Below are 8449 nucleotides of genomic sequence, written 5' to 3' on the forward strand. Positions count from 1 at the left end.
TTCTGTTTTTTGCAGCTGCATTGTCTCTTTAAAATCAGCAATGAGTGCTCACTGGAAATGAAAACAATGTTACTAAATACTCTGGTAAATTTTAAAAAGCATACTTTCTTTCTGGAATTAAACTATAAACCAAAACCCCATTTCATATTATTATTATTATTATTCCTATGAAGCCTTGTTAAATATAATGCTTTCAAAGCAGGAGCTGGCCAGGCACGGTGGCTCAAGCCTGTAATCCCAGCACTTTGGGAGGCCAAGACGGGCGGATCACGAGGTCAGGAGATCGAGACCATCCTGGCTAACACGGTGAAACCCCATCTCTACTAAAAATGCAAAAAATTAGCCGGGCGAGGTGGCCGGTGCCTGTAGTTCCAGCTACTCGGGAGGCTGAGGCAGGAGAATGGCATAAACCCAGGAGGTAGAGCTTGCAGTGAGCTGAGATCCGGCCACCGCACTCCAGCCTGGGCGACACAGCGAGACTCCATCTCAAAAAAAAAAAAAAAAAAAGAAAGAAAGAAAAAAAAAGCAGGAGCTAATATTAATTACTACTTAGTGGCTTCCAGTTCAGTTTCACTGCAAAGAACACTTTCTAGAAATTATATCCCCAGCAAGGGAAAATGTTTGAACCGACTGCTATTTGTAGCTAAATAAGATAGTGAAACTAAAATTGTTAAGTAACCAACGGGCATCTTAATAATCCGAGTTTTTTAGTTCAAGTGGCCGAGGCAAGATGGGTCAAAGTCAGAGTGGTGTTCCTGGTCCTGGAAGTGGAAAGAAGGATGACAAGGACAAGAAAAAGAAATATGAACCTCTGTACCAACTAGAGTGAGGAAAAAGAAGAAGAAAACAAAGGGACCAGATGTAGCCAGCAAACTGCCACTGGTGACACCTCACACTCAGTGCTGGTTACAATTACTGACATTAGAGAGAATTAAAGACTATCTTTTCATGGAGGAAGAATTCATCAGAAATCAGAAACGAATGAAACCATTAGAAGAAAAACAAGAGGAGGAAAGATCAGAAGTGGATGATCTAAGGGGCACCCTGATGTCAGGAGGAACCTTGGAAGAGATCCTTGATGGCAATCATGTCATCATGTCTACATCTGTGGGCTCAGAATACTACGTCAGCATTCTTTCATTTGTAGACAAGGATCTGCTGGAAACCGGCTGCTTGGTCCTGCTCAACCACAAGGTGCATGTTGTGATAGGGGTGCTAATGGATGACACGGATCCCCTGGTCACAGTGATGAAGATGGAAAAGGCCCCTCAGGAGACCTATGCCAATACTAGGGGGTTGGACAACCAAATTCAGGAAATTAAGGAAGCTGTGGAGTTTCCTCTCCATAATATTTCCTGAATATTATGAAGAGATGGGTATGAAGCCTCCTAAAGGGGTCATTCTCTATGGTCCACCTGGCACAGGCAATACCTTGCTATCCAAAGCAGTAGCAAACAAAACCTCAGCCACTTTTTTGAGAATGTTGGCTCTGAACTTATTCAGAAGTACCTAGGTGATGGGCCCAAACTCGTATGGTAATTGTTTTGAGTTGCTGAAGAACATGAACCATCCATCGTGTTTATTGATGAAAGTGGCGCCATTGGGACAAAAAGGTATGACTCAAATTCTCGTGGTGAGAGAGAAATTCAGTGAACAATGTTGAAACTGTTGAACCAGTTGGAGGGATCTGATTCTAGGGGAGATGTGAAAGTTATCATGGCCACAAACCGAATAGAAACTTTGGATCCAGCACTTATCAGACCAGGCCACATTGACAGGAAAATCAAGTTCCCCCTGCCTGATGAAAGGACTAAGAAGTGCACCTTTCAGAATCACACAAGCAGGATGACACTGTCTGATGACGTAACCCTGGACGACTTGATCATGGTTAAAGATGACCTCTCTGGTGCTGACATCAAGGTAATCTGTATAGAAGCTTGTCTGAAGGCCTCAAGAGAATGTAGAATGAAAGTAACAAAATGAATACTTCAAAAAATATAAAGAAAATGTTCTTTATAAGAAACAGGAAGGCACCCCGAGGGACTCTATCTCTAGTGAACCATAGCTGCCATCAGGAAAATGGTTGGGAGATTTCTCCACCCCTAAAAAGGATGAGGTTGGGGGAGTCGCCCAGAGGAATCCTTGTTCCCATTGATTTTTATTAGCAAAACATCCCATGTCTTTTGGAGTACGATGTGTAAGTGCCCATTGGGTGGCCTTTGTCAGTCACTGTGCAGCAGTCTACTTCCCAATAGCGTGTGCTCTTTCACAATAATAATAATAATAATAATAATAATAGTAATAATAGTTATCTGGGTTTCTGTCCAGTTGTTTATTTGATTTTTAATCTTAGGATGCTTTACGTATTCACTGCCTAACATCAAAGGGAAAAATATGACCAATTTAATTCCTGATGATGTTATTATTGACATTACCAATAGCATATAGAATAATTATAAAAAATTCAAGATGTATAAGCCTAGGTGTGAATCCTGATAACTTTCCCTCTGTATGATGCTGAGAAAGTTACTTAACCTCTCTGAGTTTCAGGGATAACTTATGTTTTAATGAGATAGTGCATTTTAAATACTCGCCACAGCACCAGATACCAGCTGCGCTTTCAACAAATAATGCCTGCTGTTATTGTCATCCTCTGTGGTCACTCTGCTGGCAAAGCTGTCTTGAGAGATAGCCTAAAATAGATCATCTTAAACTGGAAATAAGAAAAAGGGCTTAATGTAATAGGAAAAACTAAAACATTATGATGGTGACTAGCATACGTTTGCCCCCTGCTTATTTCCCTAGGTAAATCTAAAAAGTTATTTTAGATTTGGAGCTCCAAAAACCTCCAAGTCCTTATCTGGGGAACAAAAGACAGAGTTGGAGATATTCTTCACTGGCTCAGGTACAGACAGACATGCACACTTTCTGCTATTTGCGAAAGCAATGCTATGTGCATCATCCTATGTCTGTGGTGACCCGTGTGAGCGGTATTTTTCTTCTTCCAAGCAAAATAATAAGAGTAACATTTACTAAGCACTTATGATACGCCAGGCACAAAACCCTTTAATGAAACTGGATAGAATTTTATTCTGAGTGAGCTTAGTCATAATACAATGAACTCTCCAACAGCCTCTGCAGTAATTCTGTTTTTTCCTGTCAGATGTCAGTACATGTGAATGCTATCCAGGTTCTCATAGGGTTGGAAGCAGACAGAAAGGATTCTGCAGCTCTACCATCACAGCAGTCTTCAGTTTTTAAAACAAATTCCAGATTATTCTTTTTTTTTAACTAAGAGTTCTCTGATACTACACCAGCAGACATCTTTCTATTCCACTGCAGTCATTACATTGATTTTCTACCCTTTGGTGTGCTGCAGTATTCGTGTCAGCAAGTTCTATGCATTTGAAAGCTCATGAAGTGATTGTCATTTTATGCAGTGGACTTGCTCCTCCTTGCAATACTGACAGCTGACTTGAGTCCTGGCTGTAATTAATAACATCTTGGTGGTGGTTTTACATAGTGCATTTCATCTCCAGATTATAAAACACTCTGCAAAAAATTTGTTACAGTCTCTCCCCATAGGATAAAAATATTTTAAAAGTAAGAGAGGTTAAGTTACATGCCCAATAAATAGTAATGAAAGAAACAAAAATGAAATTAGGTCTTTCTGGGCTTAAGCCATTGCTTCTATTCATGGAGTCACAATGCCTTCCCAAGAAGGAAGAGGCATGAAAGCAATGTGTGTGGAAGCTCATAGTACAGAACACAGGTGGGAAGAACTGTAGCATTCTACTTTTCTGTGGTCTCTCAAGGTCTATTTGTGGCTGTGAACCAGATGTGTTATTCAAGTGAGACTACTATTATTCTAATTATTGATGAAGGATTTCAACAAAGGATTAGAGAGTTGTTACTACTTCCAGGTTTTGTGGTTTACTTATAAAACAAGCAGTTTGGTCATTCTTGTTTCAAAATCAACAGTAATTAGGGAGATAAACTTATTTTGTGTGTTTGAACTGGGCAGAAATTTTAAGACCTGTGTTACTGTAGGCACACTGAAACTGCAATGACTTCAAACTCTCCTTCATTTTCGATCTCCAGCAACTTGTTCCCAAAGTTGGCGAAGACACTCCTGAGGGCTGTTTAGGACAACTTATGACTCAGCCCTTTGAGCAGAGAGAAGCCAAAAAGTTCAGTAGAAAAAGCCCTGAACTCTTGGAAGAGCTGACTTCAAGCCTGGCTTAGACTTGGCCTTCTGTGGGGCAGGTTTCTTAATCTTCCAAAGGGCTGTCTCCTGGAGGTGGGATGAAAATTCTCTTCTGACTCAGCTCCTAAGGGTTATTATGCATATTAGACCACCAGAATTAGAATGTATCAAGCTTTTCTAATGAAAGTGATAGTTATCAGAGATAATTTAAAATATTTGATGAAGATCAACAGATAAATTTTATTGAGCATGCACTAGGTTCAATCCACTGAGTACCAAAAAAAAAAAAAAAAAAAAAAAAAATCAAAGTGTGAAGCACAGTTCCTGCCACTCTGTATCTCAGAGACTTGCTTTATATAATAGACAAGCACACCCAGAAAGGTAACTGAAAACCAGCTTATGTTGTGTAGCATTTGAATGCAGACCTGAATGCTGTAGGAGAAATTGTGGAAGAGAGGACTTAGAAGGTGTAAAAGAGTTTACAAAATTACAGACGAAAAAATGTTGGGGAGGGTATCAAGAAGGATACTTAAGCAGTGCTGAAGAATTCAAAAAAACAAGGCTCTTTAGGGGCATTTATAGAAAATATTTCCTGAAGAACAAATGGTTAGCACAAGAAAAATGTAATAAATGAAACAGAAAAGAGAGATGGAAGGCCTAGAATGCCATGTTATGATTCAGGCTCCATTCCATATACACAAACAAAACTTGCTGAGAAAAAACAATGAAAAGGAAAACCTCCCATTTATGATATAAATAAATAAATAACCTAGGCAAAGCACTTATCAATAAATATCCAAAATCTCCTGAACAAACCATATGAAATATTTCTGAAGGGCACAAAAGTAGACTTGTATAAATAGAAAGATAACCCATATTTTGGAGTAGGAAAGCTCAATGCGAAAAAGTTCCCCCTTCCCACTAATTTAAATTATAAATGCAGTGTGATTTCAGTTAGATAAAAAATATATATACGCATACATATATACACATATATACATATAGATATACATACATATATACACATATATACATACATACATACATATAGGTATATATACCTATATACACATATATACATACATATATACATATAGGCATATATACACATATACATACAGGTATATATACACATATATACACACATACATAGACTATATATATACATATATACATAAATGTGTACATATACATATACCATATACCATTTTTTCTGAGGCTAAATAAGTTAGTTACAAAGTTTTATATTAAAAATAATATTATAACATCTTTAGTTAGGTATATTCCTAAGTAATTTATTTATGTATTTATTTTGCAGCTGTTGTAAAAGAGGTTGAGTTCTTGCTTTGATTCTCAGCTTGGTCACTGATGTGGTTTGGCTGTGTCCCCACCCAAATCTCATCTTGAATTGTAGTTCCCATTGTCACATGTCATGGGAGGGAGAGGTGGAAGGTAATTGAATCATGGGGCAGTTACCCCATGCCGTTCTCAGGATAGTGAGTGAGTTCTCATGAGATCTGATGGTTTTGTAAAAGGCTTTCCCCTTTTGCTAGGCACTTCTTCCTGCTGCCTTGTGAAGGTGCCTTGCTTCCCCTTACCCTTCCGCCATGATTGTAAGTTTCCTGAGGCTTCCCCAGCCATGCTGAACTGTGAGTTGATTAAACCTCTTTCCTTTATAAATTACCTAGTCTCGGATATTTCTTCATAGTAGTGTGAGAACAGACTAATACAGTAATTTGTTACTTCAGAGAGTGGGATACTGCTATAAAGATACCCAAAAATGTGGGCGTGACTTTGGAACTGGGTAACAGGCAGAGGTTGGAACAGTTTGAAGGGCTCAGAAGATGGCAGGAAAATGTAGGAAAGTTTGGAACTTCCTAGAGACTTGGAGAGCTCAGAAGACAGGAAGATGTGGGAAAACTTGAACTTCCTAGAGACTCATTGAATGGCTTTGAACAAAATGCTGATAGTGATATGAACAATGAAGTCCAGGCTAAAGTGGCCTCAGATGGAGATTAGAAATTTATTGGGAACTGGAATAAAGGTGACTTTTGCTATGCTTTAGCAAAGAGACTGGTGGCATTTTCCCCCTGCCCTAGAGATCTGTGGAACTTTGAATATGAAAGAGATGATTTAGGGTACCTGGAGAAAGGAATTTCTAAGCAGCAAAGTGTTCCAGTGATGACAGAGCATAAAGATTTGGAAAACTTGCAGCCCAACAATGTGGTAGAAAAGAAAAACCCATTTTCTGGGGAGAAATTCAAGCCAGCTGCAGAAACTTGCATAAGTAACAAGGAGCCAAATGTTAATGACCAAGACCGTGGGGAAAATATCTTCAGAGCATGTCAATGTCTCCAGGGTATGTCAGAGACCTTCCCAGCAGTCCCTCCCATCACAAGCCCAGAGGCCTAAGAGAAATAAAAAAATGGTTTCCTAGGCCGGATCCAGGGCCCTACTACTGTGTGCATGCTTGGGACTTGGTGGCCTGTGTCCCAGCCACTCCAGCTGTGGCTAAAAGGGGCCAAGGTACAACTTGGGCCATGGCTTCAGAAATGTGCTTCAGGGGCACAGCCCTCATGGAGAACCTCTGCTAAGGCAGTGAGGAAGGGAAATGTGGGATTGGAGCACGCACAGAGTCCCCACTGTGGCACTACCTAGAGGAGCTGTGAAAAGAAGGCCACCGTCCTCCAGACCACAGAATGGTAGTTCCACCAACTACTGTGGAAAAGCCACAGACACTCAATGCCAGCCAATGAAAGCAGTCCAGAGGGGGGCTGTACCCTGCCAAGCCACAGGTGCAGAGCTGTCCAAGCCGTGGGAGCCTACCTGTTGCATCAGCATGACCTGGATGTGAGACATGGAGTCAAAAGAGATTATTTTGAAACTTTAAGGTTTATTGACTGCCATATTGGATTTTGGGCTTGCATTAGGCCTGTACCCCCTTTGATTTGGCCAATTTCTTCCATTTGGAACAGATGTGTTTACCCAATGCCTATATTCCCATCATATCTAGGAAGTAACTAACTTGCTTTTGGTTTTACAGGCTTATAGGTAGAAGGGACTTGCCTTGTCTCAGATGAGACTTTGGACTTGGTCTTTGGATTAATGCTGGAATGAGTTTGAGAGTTAAGACTTTGAGGGACTGTTAGACGGGCATGATTGTGTTTTGAAACGTGAGGACATGAGGTTTGGAAGGGGCCAGGGAAGAGTTATGTTGGTTGTATTCCTACCCAAATCTTATCTTGAATTGTAGTTCCCATAATCCCCATGTGTCATGGGAGGGACCCACGGGAAGGTAATTGAATCATGGGGGTTGGTTACCCCCATGCTGTTCTCATGATAGTGAGTTCTCAAGAGATCTGATTGTTTTATAAGGGGCTTTTCCCCCTTTGCTTGGCACTTCTCTTTCCTGCCACCTTGTGAAGAAGATGTCTTGCTTCCTCTTCACCCTCCATCATGATTGTAAGTTTCCTTAGGCCTCCCAAGCCATGCTGTACTGTAAGTCAATTAAAGCTCTGTCCTTTATAAATTACCCAGTCTTAGGTATTTATTCGTAGCAGCATAAGAACAAATTAATACAGTCGTTGGTGTATAGCAGTGCTACTGACTTGTGTACGTCGATTTTGTATGCTGAAGCTTTACTGAATTCCTTTATCAGATATAGGAGCCTTTTGGATGAGTCTTTAGGGTTTTCTAGGTATATGATCATATCATCAGTGAACAGTGAGAGTTTGATTTACTCTTTACCAATTTATATGCCCTTTATTTCTTTCTCTTATCTGAATGATCTGGGCAGGACCTCCAGTACCATGTTGAATAGAAGTGGTGAAAGATCTTTACAAAGAAAACTACAAAACACTGCTGAAAGAAATTATAAATGGCACAAACAAATAAAAATGCATCCCATGCTCCTGGATGGGCAGAATCAATATTGGGAAAATGATTATACTACCAAAAACAATCTATGAATTCAATGCAATTCCCATCAAAATACCATAATCACTGTTCACAGAACTAGAAAAAAAATCCTAAAATTCATATGGAACTAAAAAGAACCTGCATAGCCAAAGCAAGACCAAGCAAAAAGAACAAATCTGGAGGCATCACATTACCCAACTTCAAACTATACTACAAGGCTATAATTACCAAAACAGCATGATACTGGTATAAAAACAGGTTCATAGGCCAATGGAACAGAATATAGAACCCAGAAATAAGGTCAAATACTTACAGCCAACTGTT

The 8449-nt window shown here is 39.8% G+C and overlaps 1 pseudogene; it reads left to right on the forward strand.

The window, feature by feature from the left end:
* Positions 1-730: 730 nt before the first annotated feature.
* LOC104655418 lies at positions 731-2065 on the forward strand (annotated as a pseudogene).
* Positions 2066-8449: the final 6384 nt, after the last annotated feature.

The sequence above is a fragment of the Rhinopithecus roxellana genome, chromosome 17, assembly GCF_007565055.1.
Source record: "Rhinopithecus roxellana isolate Shanxi Qingling chromosome 17, ASM756505v1, whole genome shotgun sequence".
Classification (NCBI taxonomy): Eukaryota; Metazoa; Chordata; class Mammalia; order Primates; family Cercopithecidae; genus Rhinopithecus; species Rhinopithecus roxellana.